Here is a 13,755-nt window from a genome sequence, read left to right as displayed (position 1 = left end):
GGCACCCCTTGGATACACAAGAATTGTTCCAAGCTGTGTGCGATGTCTCTCTCCACAGTTTGCTCCTCCGGTCATAGCGTCGTAGTGCTTAGGCGAAGCCCTGCGTGGATCACGTCACCATCACCGTCACCCCTCCGTCATGTTGACGAAACTCTCCCTCGACCCTCTGCTGGATCAAGAGTTCTAGGAACGTCATCGAGCTGAACATGTGTTGAACTCGAAGGTGTCGTACGTTTGGTACTTGATCGGTTGGATCGCAAAGACGTTCGACTACATCAACCGCGTTAATCTAACGCTTCCGCTTTCGGTCTATAAGGGTACGTGGACACACTCTCCCCCTCTCATTGCTATGCATCTCCTAGATAGATCTTGCGTGATCGTAGGAATTTTTTTGAAATTGCATGCTACGTTCACCAACAGTTGCTATTGTAGAAAAATCAGTTTAAAGCAGCAAATTTCGAGCTGCTATAGTGTTGACGTCATGATGTTTCTTGCACCTTGGAAGGTCTTGCAGGTCATGGTGTCGCCAACACACTACTTGTTCCAAGTATATCGGAACGGCCAGATGTTCCTGGCATGCACCCAAGTGGAGATACCCCGTTGATGGCTATCAAGGTGTGCTCTTCATATTGCACTCTTTTGTCTTTAATTCAATGACATTTGATTCCTTAGAAGACACATACAACTATGTTGTAACTTCCTAAAGTTGTCTGTCCCTGAAATAGAAGATAGCCTATACCGCAGCTTTTAACTTTTGCTAACTTTGGGTGTGCTAATATGATTTTTCGCATCTAGTTTCTCTCTTGTGTGGTGAATGTCTTGACAGATTACCTTGGAGATATAAATGAAGACACAATCAATGATAACTTTGTAATTGTTTATCAGGTATCTTTTCTCACTCCTATCACATTATAACTGTGAAACCGGTATTCAGTTTATTTCATCCCAGGATAATTTTCTTTGATAGATTATGAAAAAGAACTAAGCTTTAAAGTTTGGAAAATAAGATAACACACTAGAATTAGCAGTTTTACTATGGACAAATTGAATTGCATATAGAGAGCTACAAAGCTCGTGGAATTTCAATGCGTAGAACTATCTATTTGTTGGAAATTATTTTCTATATCTGTTAAGTTCATTCTGTTAAAGGAACATCAATCGAGGATGTCTATTGCATTTGAGACTTTAATCGCAATCAGCTATTTTAATCGCTTGGTTGCTTGTGTTGTCCATGACTAGTAAAACTGGACTATTCATTTTAATGTAAGTTCTGTAAACAATATAATTCTTATATGAATCCAGATTCTAGACGAAATGATGGACAATGGCTTTCCACTCACTACCGAGCCGAACATCTTAAAGGAGTTGGTTGCCCAACCAAATATGGTCAGCAAAATGCTGAACATTATGACTGGTAAAAGTTCTACTATTGGTAACAAACTTCCGGATGCAACTGCTTCCTTTGTACCTTGGAGAACAAGAATTGTCAAGGATGCAAGCAATGGGGTCCATGTTAACATAGTTGAGGAACTAGATGCATGTGTGAACAGGTATTCCGACATTTCTCCTTTTAACCAATCTTGGTATAGTAAAGTTATTTCATGTGATCTATGAATTTGGATTTTTACACCCCTTTGATGCATGTGTGAACTCGTATTCTCAATTCGCACATTTAGATTTTGAAGTAATAGAAAATTCATCAAATATGTGACTGGCTTCTAGGACCTTAGGTCAATAGTGATGCACTGTTGAATTATCTGCAGGAAACTATGACTAGACTTCCGTATATCCAAAGTACCAACTAGTGAATATTCTATATTGCGTTCCAAATCTGCCATTAAATATGATATGTGTTACTACCTTTGTATCATGAAAACATGACATTGGAGGTTTTTTCATAAAGCACACGAAATGATGACGTTGGGGGATTTTAGGCATCCATGGCTCACTACAGGAATCAGCTACTTTGCCGTCAGCCATGGCGGGCGGCAAAGGCATGGATGGCTGACGGCAAAGGTCTTTGCCGTCCGCCGCGGACGGCAAAAGGTGACGGCAAAGTAAGGTTCGGCAAAGAGGTACTTTGCCGTCTGCTTCGGGCGGCTGACGGCAAAGGAGCCTTTGCCATCAGCAGCGGACGGCAAAGAGTGCAAACGGCAATAAGTGCGCCGTTACTCCGTTAGGTGGCTAACGGCAGGCCTTTGCCGTCCGCCGCTGACGGCAAACTTCGGAAGGCCTTTGCCGTTCGCCGTGTGATGTCAGCCGACGTCACTACACGGCAGGCCTTTGCCGTCCGCCGCTGTAGGCAAAGTTTTTGCTCTTTGCCGTCCGCCGCGGACGGCAAAGCCTTTGCCGTCAGCCACTGTAGGCAAACTGACCAAATTGGTCAGCCTCCCAGGAAGCACAGCTGCCTGCCACGTGGCCTCTTTGCCGTCCGCTGCTGATGGCAAAGAGCTCTTTGCCGTCGGTGGCAGACGGCAAAGAGCCTGCATATTGGCTCTTTTTCTGTTTTTTTGAATCCAACAATTTTTAGAGCAAATATATATGACATATATAGATATATTTCCATATCAGATATCCAGCAAATAAGTTTCATATCACATATCACATAAGTTTCATCCATACACATTGTTCATACCTAAGCAAGTTCCATCCATATACATATTACAATAGGAAGTTCCATCATAGCAAGCTAGATACAATGCAAAGATTCATGAAAGGAAAAGCAAGCACTCCATCATAGCAAGCTAGGTTCCATGAAGTGAATGAAATCTGCAAAATGGTAAATAAGAAAGTTAGAAATAGGTGACTAGAACAAGAAGAAGACTAGAACAAGAAGTATGTCATTTATGAGCTAACTTAGTTGAAATGGATCATATATGAGCTAACTAAGTTGAAATGGGTTGTTTATGAGCTAACTTAGTTGAAATGGATCATTTATGAGCTAACTTAGTTGAAATGGGTCATTTATGAGCTAACTAAGGTGAAGGGCATCGTTTTTGAGCTAACTAAGGTGAAATGAATAGTTTTTGAGCTAACTAAGGTGAAATGGATCATTTATGAGCTAACTTAGGTGAAATGGATCATTTATGAGCTAACTTACTTGAAATGGGTCGTTTATGAGCTAACTAAGGTGAAATGGATCTTTTTGAGCTAACTAAGGTGAAATGGATTGTTTTTGAGCTAACTTAGGTGAAATGGATCATTTATGAGCTAACTTAGTTGAAATGGATCATTTATGAGCTAACTAAGGTGAAATGGATCGTTTTTGAGCTAACTAAGGTCAAATGAATAGTTTTTGAGCTAACTAAGGTGAAATGGATCATTTATGAGCTAACTTAGGTGAAATGGATCATTTATGAGCTAACTTACTTGAAATGGGTCGTTTATGAGCTAACTAAGGTGAAATGGATCTTTTTGAGCTAACTAAGGTGAAATGGATTGTTTTTGAGCTAACTTAGGTGAAATGGATCATTTATGAGCTAACTTAGTTGAAATGGATCATTTATGAGCTAACTAAGGTGAAATGGATCTTTTTGAGCTAACTAATGTGAAATGGATTGTTTTTGAGCTAACTTAGGTGAAATGGATCATTTATGAGCTAACTTAGGTGAAATGGATCATTTATGAGCTAACTAAGGTGTTTTTGAGCTAACTAAGGTGAAATGGATCTTTTTTGAGCAAACTTAGGTGAAATGGATCATTTAAGAGCTAATTTAGGTGAAATGGATCGTTTTTAGCTAACTTAGGTGAAATGGATCGTTTAGGAGCTACTGTAGGTAAATTGGGTCATTTTAGAGCTAACATGGATAAACTGGATCATTTATAAGCTAACCTAGGTAAGATGGGTCATTTTGGAGCTAACCTAGGTAAAATGGATCGTTTATGAGCTAACTAAGTTAATTATGCAATTTTTGACATAAGTAAGCTAAGTACATATCATTTTAGAGCTAACTTAGGTAGAATGGATGGTCTATGAGGTCAGTAAGCTTATTAAGTCATTTTGGAGGAAAAGAAGCTAACTCTAGGTCATTATGGTAAGCATATTGGAGGAAATAAAGCTAAGTCTAGGTCTTTATGCATTTGTTAAGCAAAACACTAGATAAACTTACCGTGATCACGGAGGTGTAGGACCGGGCTGGCTCGCGCCGGTAGCTGGAGAAGGAGCGGGCTGGCTCTCGCCGGTAGCTGGAGAAGGATCGTGCGATGCGTTTCTGGAGTTAAGCTGCACCAAAGATCATTTCCAATGTCTCGTTAGCATTATGACACTCAAATGTTAAGACTAGCAAGTAATGTCCATTCAAATTAAACTCACCATGCTCCTAGGAGCAATCACTGGCATCGGCGGAACGGTCTGACCGGACTTCTCGCACACAGACTACACATTTGGTTTTCACAACAGAGTCATACTAGTTAGTAATGAGACTCAAATGTTAAGACTAGCAAGTAATCTGCAGAAGAAACTTACCACAAGGAGCTCGTACATGGCCCTTGCATGCATGTCATTCCGTGCCCTCTCCTCCTCCAACATCTTTGTCGTCCTCTCCTCCAACTCCCGCTGCCTCTCTGCCGCCTCCGCCAGAAGTTTCTCCGTTCTATCTCTCTCACTCTGTATAGCAGCCTGCAACACCACTCACATGACCATTTGTAATCATTGATGGAAGCGCACACAATGTAATGGAGAAAGATAGCTGAGTACGTATAACTAACCTTGAAGGAGAGTTGGACTGGCCGTTCACGAGGCCTTATCTCAGGAGCGGAGCTCGACTGGCGCGCCTTGATCTCCGGGAGAGTGCTAGGACAACGGATAAGCCCATCTCCCATGGCTATGGAGCCATGGGACCTCCCACCACCAGATATCATCAGCAGCTCTGTATCAATGGGACCCTGGCTCGGGTTAAAGTCCTCCCCTTTCCTCGCCTTCCCCTGATCTCTATATTGCACGAGCTTGTCGTGGGCGGAGATGTTGGTGAAGTTCTTTGGATCATCGAGGTCAGACGCAGAGAATGCCTTGACTTTCTTGTAAGGTCCAGTGTGGGCCATGGCATACAGGTCGTACACCTCTGGCACCTTATCCGCCTTATTGTAGCATGCCTGAAAGAGAGAAACAAAGTAAATTAGTAATTAAAGGGCTAAAGCTAGTATGATGAATGAATTGCATGAATCATGAAGCAAACCACATACCCAGTTCCGCCCGTACTGAAATAAGTTGGAGCTGCCTTGGTGGTGTGGCACACCTTCCATTTGGGCACGTTTGTCCTTGGCCTCTTTGTGGGTGGCCAGCCATTCTTCTAAGCACCACGCATTGACCAACACCTCCCAACAATCCATCCGATCGGCACACCATCTCGGAGGGGCCTAAGTTAGCCCGGTGGAAAGATCTTCTCTAACTTGCAGATCAACTCCGGCACCAACTCTTCCATTTCTTCTAGCACGCCAGGCGATAGTTCTTTCGCACAAAGAACATGGAAGAAATAGCTGAGTTCTGCCAGTACTAGCGATTCATCCTCAGGGATGAAGCCACGCAACATCATGGCATTACCCGCTCAATCCATATGTGCCAATCATGACTCTTGAGACCAAATATCTTCAGTTTATCAAGATTCACTCCCCTCTTTAGATTCGCTGCATACCCATCGGGGAACATCAACTGCTGTTGCACCCACAAGAGAATTTCCCTCATAGTTGGCCTTCCAAGATTGAACCATGCCTTTGGCTTCGTCTAGTTCTGCTTTCCTTTCGGTTCTTTCATGTTTTGTAACGGCCTATCACATAGCGCCTCCAGATCGACTCTAGCCTTAGTATTATCCTTTGACTTCCCATCTATGCCGAACAATGTACCAAAAAGTGCCTCGGCGATATTCTTCTCAGTGTGCATCACGTCGATGTTGTGTGGGCAAAGGAGGTCTTTGAAGTAAGGCAGATCCCATAAGCATGTTTTGTGAGTCCACGCGTGCTTAGTATTATACCCCTTGAAGTACCCTGGACGTTGTGGATCTGGCTCGAGAGCGTTTAACTGATCTAGGGTCTGTTGGCCTGTCACTGCAGGTGGTGCAGAGTTTTTGACAACTCTACCCCTGATGAAGTTCTTCTTGTCTTTCCTGAACTTATGGCGAGGATCCAGGAATTGTCTATGCATGTCGAAGCAAGAAAACTTGCGACCGGCTTGAAGCCAACGAAACTCAAGAGCTCCCTTGCATGTGGGGCACAGGAACCCTCCATGCACACACCAGCCAACGAATAGCGCATATGCCGGCAAGTCATGCGTCGAGTACATGTACCAGACACGCATTATGAAGTTCCGTTTGCTAAAGGCGTCGTATATCTTGAACCCATTATCCCAGGCTTCTTGCAATTCGTCCTTAAGCGGCTGCATGTACACATTCATATTTTTGCCCGGATAGTTGGGTCCTGGAATTATCGACGTCAGGAAAATGTTCTTTCTTTGCATAATCTGTCCAGGGGGGGGAGATTGAGTGGAAAGACAAATACGGGCCAACAACTGTATTGGGCTGCCGTCATACCAAACACACTGAACCCATCCGTGCTGATGCCGACTCGAGGATGCCTCGGATCTGCCGCTTTGTCAGCATGTAATTCATCAAACTTTTTCCACGCAACACCATCCGATGTGTGTACCATCATCAGATTCCCATCTGCATCTAGTTCGGTTCTTTTGCCTGTTTTGTGCCATGTCATCTGTCTGGCCGTCTCTTAGACCATGAAAAGACGTTGAAGTCTTGGTACGATTGGCATATACCGAAGAACACTAACGGGGATTTTGGTCTGTGTCTTCTCACCCATACCGTTGTCTACCACAATATACCTGGAAGACTTGCAAATGGGACAATAGTTCAAGTCCGCATAATCAAGCCTAAATAAGGCACATCCTTTCTCACAGGCATGTATCTTCTCATAGGGCATCTTTAGTGCACGGAGGATTTTGTCCGACTGGTACAGGTTTGCAGGCATTACATGGCCTTTGGGTAGAAAGCGTCCAAATACTGTCATAATTGCGTCATAGCATTCTCTGCCCAAGTTGAATTGAGCCTTCAGAGCCATTACTTGTGAGATGGCATCCAACTGACAAAGCTCAGTGTGCTCGTGGAGCGGACGTTTCGAAGACTCCAACATTTCATTGAAGGCCTTTGCAGATTCCTCCATCTCCTCGTCCGAATCCCGAGCATCATCATAGCCTTGCACCATGTTTTCCATCCCGGTACCATGCTCGTCGGTGCGACGACGATCCACCTTAGCTCGGTCACGTTGGGCAGACTCACCATGAAATGTCCACACCGTATAATCGGGCGTAAAACCACTCTTCTGCAGGTGTTTGCCCATTTCAGCCTCTGTCTTCTTTTCCCAATTGCCGCACCGGAAACAGGGGCACCAGGTTTTCTTTTGGCCATTTGCAAATGCGGCTTGCACAAACCCCTTAGTTTTTGTGAATCATTCAGCGCTCCATTTGTTCTGACCAGTGTGACCGGTATACATCCACGCACGGTCACTCATCTTGACTTTCAGAGCTACTGGGCACACAACAATTATATATGTAATTCACCATGTATATATTCATCGGTTGATCTACTTTGTCAATTTTATTACGTCCATGCAACCTACACTCTAATAGGTAATGATAGGTCCTAATCCCACCCGTGTATGTGTAGATTGGGTTCATTTTCCCATGCTATGCTCCGGATCCAACGCAAAATTTCGGCAGCACCTCCCTGCTGTTCTCCTGATACACGTCTCTGCAATAAACAGAGAGGATGTGTACCCGGAGAACAACAGGGGAGGCACTGACGAAATATATGCGTCGGATCCGGAGCAAAGCATATGGGAAAACGAACCCAATCTACACATACTCGGGCTGTCCATGGATAGCGTTGGACAATTCGAAAGAATCAAGGTTATAAATATGCAAATGAATGCATATTTATAACTATGACGCTTTCGAACGGGAGACACATATTGGTTACGCATACTGATGATTCAAGACACATATATAGCTATCTATCAAGTTTCATCGGAATAGATCAAATAATTAATGGGGGAGGAGGACTTGTCATTTGTGCTCACCCACGAATGAAGGGGCAGAGCTCGTCAAACGCACAGCGAGGTCGTCGAACACCAAACCTCGCAGCGATGAAACAACTGCACATTTAAAACTACACGATCAACACAATTATATATGATGTTTTTCATAACAAAACGAAAAATATATGACCTAACTAATAATTCACAAATATATGACCCCGTCGGCCTCTAGAAGGCCAAAGAACACCTTTTCGGGAGGTGTCGGTGGTCGGGGTGTCCTGTCGGTGTCGGGGTCGGGGTGCTGTTTCGGGGTCGGGGGGTCGGGGTGTCGTGTCGATGTCGGGGTAGTGCCGTGTCGGTGTTGGGGTGTTGTTTCGGGGTCGGGGTGTAGTGTCGGGGTCAGGGTGTCGGGTCAGGCTCGGGGTCGGGGTGTCGGGTTAGGCTCGGGGGGTCGGGGTGTCGGGGTCGGGGTCGGGGTCGGGGTCGGGGTGTCGGGGTCGGGGTCTCAGGGTCGGGGTGTCGTGTCGGGGTGCCGGGTCAGGGTCTTTTTTCTTTTCTTCTTCTTCCTCTTCTTCCTTTTCTTCCTTTTTTTCCTTCTTCTTCTTCTTCTTCTTCTTCTTCCTCCTTTCCTTTTTCCTCTTCCTCTTCTCCTCCTCTCCTGTTTTCTTCTTCTTCCTCTTCTTCTTTTTTCTTCTCCTCCTCCTCTTCTTCTTCTTCCTTTCCTTTTTCCTCTTCTTCTTCTCCTCGTCTCCTGTTTTTTTCTTCTTCTTCTTCCTCTTCTTCTTTTTTCTTCTCCTCCTCCTCTTCTTCTTCTTCCTTTCCTTTTTCCTCTTCTTCTTCTTCTCCTTCTCTCCTGTTTTTTTCTTCTTCTTCTTCCTCTTCTTCTTTTTTCTTCTCCTCCTCCTCTTCTTCTTCTTCCTTTCCTTTTTCCTCTTCTTCTTCTCCTCCTCTCCTGTTTTTTTCTTCTTCCTCCTCTTCTTCTTTTTTCTTCTCCTCCTCCTCTTCTTCTTCTTCCTTTCCTTTTTCCTCTTCTTCTTCTCCTCCTCTCCTGTTTTTTCTTCTTCTTCTTTTTCTTTCCTAATACTGAACTAAACCTAAAACTAAACCTAAATCTAATCTAAACATAAACCTAGAACTAAAAAAACAGAAGAAAAAAAGGAAAAAACTAAATCTAAACCTAAAACTAAACCTAAAACTAAAACTAAAACTAAATCTAAACTAAACATGAACCTAAAACTAAGAAAACAGAAAAAAAAAAGGAGAGGTAGAGCTCACCTGGGCCGGTGGAGGAGGTGGCCGGTGGAGGAGGGGGGCGGGGCGGCCTGGGGCGGCGGCGCCGGTCCCAGGGCGGTGGGGCGCGGGGGGGGGGGGCGGGGGGCAACGGGGGCGACGGGGCGGGCGGCCGGTGGAGCGACGGCGCCCGGGGCGGTGGGGCGCGGGGGGGCCGGGTCGCCGGGGGGCCTGGGCGCGGCGGCGCCGAGACGGGGCGGGGGGCCGGGGCGACGGGGCGGTGGGGCGACGGGGCGGGGGGACGGTGGGGCGGCGGGGCGGTGGTGCGACCGGGCGGCGGCGAGTGGTGGGGGCGGCGGCGCGCGCGTGTGGGAGGGAAACAGAGAGAGGGGGGGTGGGGCGCGCTGGCCGTTAGATATGTTTAATCTTTGCCGTCCGCCACCTTTGCCGTCCGCTAGCGGACGGCAAAGAGGGGGCCGTTAAGTATTTTTTAACCAGCTCCTCAGTGGGGCCCCCTCCCTCTTTGCCATCCGCTAGCGGACGGCAAAGATTCTTTGGCGTCAGCTAGCAGACGGCAAAGAACAGGCTGATGGCAAAGGCTTTCTTTGCCATCAGCCTGTTCTTTGTCGTCTGCTTTCAGGTAGCTGATGGCAAAGAGCTTCTTTGCCGTCCGCTAGCGGACGACAAAGAGCTGGCAGATGGCAAAGTAGCTGATTCCAGTAGTGGCTAGGTTTGTCCTTGTGTTATTGATGCTCCCAAAAAATGCGAGCGACAAAATTTGATCCTTGTACTTGTATGTCACCGTATTGGTCAATATGTGAAACCGCATCTATATTAAGTAGGAGCAAGATGGTGAACAAGCATGGCAGTTAACACCGCATTGGTATCTGAATTGTTGTCTGAAACGTCAACTATTCTGATATGGAAGGAGTATTAAATTTTGAATAGAGGGCCAAAATTAATACAATAGGCGAAGTGGTGGTTAGCAATGTAGAAGTTCCTTTTTCTTTTGTGATGACTGATGAGATGACCCAGCTACCCAACTTTGTTATCTTTTGGCATCCACACATCTGAAAGAATATTTTTATGTTTGGCATCTTTACTGGTTGATTTTATTTGCAGAGAAGGGGTTCTAGTGAAATGTGAGACATGTGGTGTAATTGAAGTGAATTCCAGTCTTCCAGGATTACCAGAATGGACCTTGTCATTTGCTAATCCCACCCTTATCAATGGTGTGAGGTTCCACTCATGTGTCAGATTCAAATCGTAGGAGTCCAATCAGATCCTATCATTTGTTCCTCCTGATGGGCAGTTCAAGCTTATGAGTTATAGGTGCATAAATATCTACTTCTAAATATTACTATTGCTCCTATGTTTTTCCCATCTTAGGATGTCTGTTATATGTTCTCATCGTTTGATCATAAATAATCAGGGTTAAGAAACTAAAGACCACACCAATTTATATGAAGCCACGGTTATCATCTGATTCTGGGAATTGCCATGTCAATGTGATGGTGGGGATACGGAATTATCCTGGAAAACCTATTGATTCTATAACAGTGCAGTTTCGGTTGCCTCCCCTAATTGCTTCTGTTGATTTGACAACAAACCATGGTATAGTCGACATCCTTGCTGATTAGGTCAGTACATTGTTTGCCATCACTTCTGTAACTTCACCTGTGCCATTTTCTGTCATCACGGATCAAGCTACGACCTAATAAAGGAAGCTCGGAACTAGAAAAACCTAAACGATGTGCTGGTGAATCAATCATCATGCACTATTATTAATATGAAGTTTGGAATTTTCTAAACTTTAGAACACTACATATACGTCAAAATGTCTGTCTAATAGCATTTTATTTATTTATGTAGACATGTTTTCAGACAATTGGGCATATTCCTAAAGATAAAGCACCATCCCTCTCTGGAAATCTACGTCTGGAGGAAGGACTCGCTCATTTGCATGCATTTCCAATGTTTCAGGTGAAATTCAGGATTATGGAGGTAGCACTGTCTGTGCTTCAAATTGATAAACTGGAAGTGAAAAATACACAAAGCGCACCATACAAAGGTTTTCGAGCCCAAACTCAAGCTAGAAGGTATGATGTCAGGTCATAGGACTTCAAATTTTGCTCTGTGATTCGACATGGTGCCATAGCCCAGAACCGTGGGACTATCAAGGTATTATTGTCTATCCATGGCTAGCATGGCTCTGTATGATGTTCAGGTTTGTAGACCTGGATCCATTTTTCATGGTTGTTGCGAAAGCAACATAATCCTGTGTTTTGCTTGCAAATGCGAAGACTGCTGAATGTGTAGATCCTTAGCGGATGTTACATCAAGGTTTTGATTTCTACTGTACGGTCATGATCACCGCTGAATTCACATAGGCTAGAACTCAATTATTCTACATATGCTCAGTCATGCCTGACTACCTACGGTTAGAAAACGCGGTGGTGTTTCCTTGTCAGGGTCACAGCTATTTGTGTGAAGTTGTAATTTGAGAACAATTGTACAGAAAAATTAGTGTTGTTTGTATATATTTTCTTTAATTAAAGATAGATCCATTGGTTGTCTGATTGTGGTTAGTTTCCTGAAGGAAAGCCTTCCTATGCTAGTCAACATCTGAACTGAAAATCAGAACGAGTATGCTGGAAAATGCAGTTTACATGATGGATACATGACATCAACTCTTAAGTAGCAGGCCGATGTACAAGAACTAAGTGGTAAAACAAACTATATGGCAATTGAACTAAAAGTGTTTTGGAAAGTTAAAATTTTTAGCAGTAATCCATCCAGGTCTCACGAGCCGGAGTCCGTGATGGAGAAAACGAAAGACGAAAAATAGGTGGAAAATTTGCCTCTTTAGTATTAGAGAAGATAGTAAAAAAATTAAAAATTAGTATTAGAGAAGATATATTTATTTATTTATCGGTTAATCTAACAAGGGGACATGCCCCACAAAGTGATTCCATCCGGCGCTTTCTGGTATTGGAGAGGGACCGAATCATGTATGCATGCACGGAATCTTTCCTTAATCCGAAAATTCAAAATAAATTATCTCTTAAACCATTAATCCAAATGGCGATCCGTTTTCACCATTGGGTTTGTCTCGATGAGTACTTTAAAACAAGATCCCATCTTAATATGTTTTGACAAACTTTTTTTCGTCGTAGCCAGGCTATAATACTGTAGTTACCATATTAGTGATTACCAATTACCATCCAAATAATACATAGCAACCAGGTAAATTTTAGATGTTTTTATCATAACCATGATGTACATGTCCATATAGTTTCACAAACCTTTTTTTTCGTCGCCAATTACCAGGTTATAAAATTGTAGTTACCATATTAATAGTTAATAGTTACCATCTAAACAACACACAGTTACCAGATTATTTTCACATGTTTATTTGTCATAGCGATGATCTAAGAGTCAGTAGTGAGTATTCGATCCACTCCGAGCACCAAAAATACGTGATTAGTATCAGAAAAGGCTTACATTGGTAAGCAGCAAAGTGAAAAAAATCTAGCAACCATTTGATTTTTACCTGGTAAGCAACTTGACTATACCTAGTGACCAAGTGGTGACCAAGTGATTGTAATCTGGCAACTAGTGTTGGAAAAAAGAGTTATCAGAACATATCAACATGGGATCTAGTTTGGAACATCTCCTCGCGAAAAAGCTAACCGCGAAAACGGATCTGAATTTCGACATACGGTTAAATAGATAAAACATTTTAATGTTCGGAAATAAAAAGAAATCCCACGTGGCAGGTACCACATGCATGGAGTATTTAACCAAAAACTACCACATTTCATGAAAACGTGTCCAGAAACTACTACTTTACAAATTTATGCCAAAAACTACCATGTTTTACTAACTCGTAGCAAAAACTAACACTTTCCACAAATGACCAGTTTAGAAGATTTAAACAGGTTTATGACAAGTGGGGCCCACCGTCAGGGCTGACGTGGCAAGTCAACAAGCGCATGAGATGACGGTGAGCAAGCCTGGCGGCCAGCATGCGGCCGCGACCCGCACACCCAGCGACAGCACGCGATAGTGACACACACTACAAAAAAAAGACACATCCGTGACATTTTGGACCGAACAAATTTTTTTTCTGTCATACTTATAACAATAATTATGACAAAACACGGTATCATCATAGATGTGGTGGGGTCCTACTTCTATGACAAAAAATCATGACAGAAAATGAGTTTTTCGTCCTGGGCGGGCCAGAGACGCAGCTGCATGACATTCTTTGGGCCGTTCATGACGGAAAAACCCGTGGTAGAAGCGAGGGCGAGGAAAATATCGGGGTGTTCCCAGTTACGGTGGGTGGTCGGGGCCGAGCGATGTGTGTTTCTCTCGTACACGCATGCGCGTGGGTGCGAGGCGTTGGGCTCTAACTGAACCCGAGTGAGGCATTGGGATCTAACTGAACCCGAGCGATTGCACTGCAGGCTATGCGTTACTGAACCC

The 13,755-nt window shown here is 44.0% G+C and overlaps 1 pseudogene; it reads left to right on the top strand.

The window, feature by feature from the left end:
- The first annotated feature begins 481 nt into the window (after positions 1 to 481).
- LOC147965452 (AP-3 complex subunit mu-like) lies at positions 482 to 11,382 on the top strand (annotated as a pseudogene).
- Positions 11,383 to 13,755: the final 2,373 nt, after the last annotated feature.

Source organism: Triticum urartu, chromosome 6A (assembly GCF_056163025.1).
Source record: "Triticum urartu cultivar PI428250 chromosome 6A, HENAU_Tu73, whole genome shotgun sequence".
NCBI lineage: Eukaryota > Viridiplantae > Streptophyta > Magnoliopsida > Poales > Poaceae > Triticum > Triticum urartu.
Note: the sequence above shows the minus strand (reverse complement) of the source record. Positions and strands in the feature narration are given on the sequence as shown.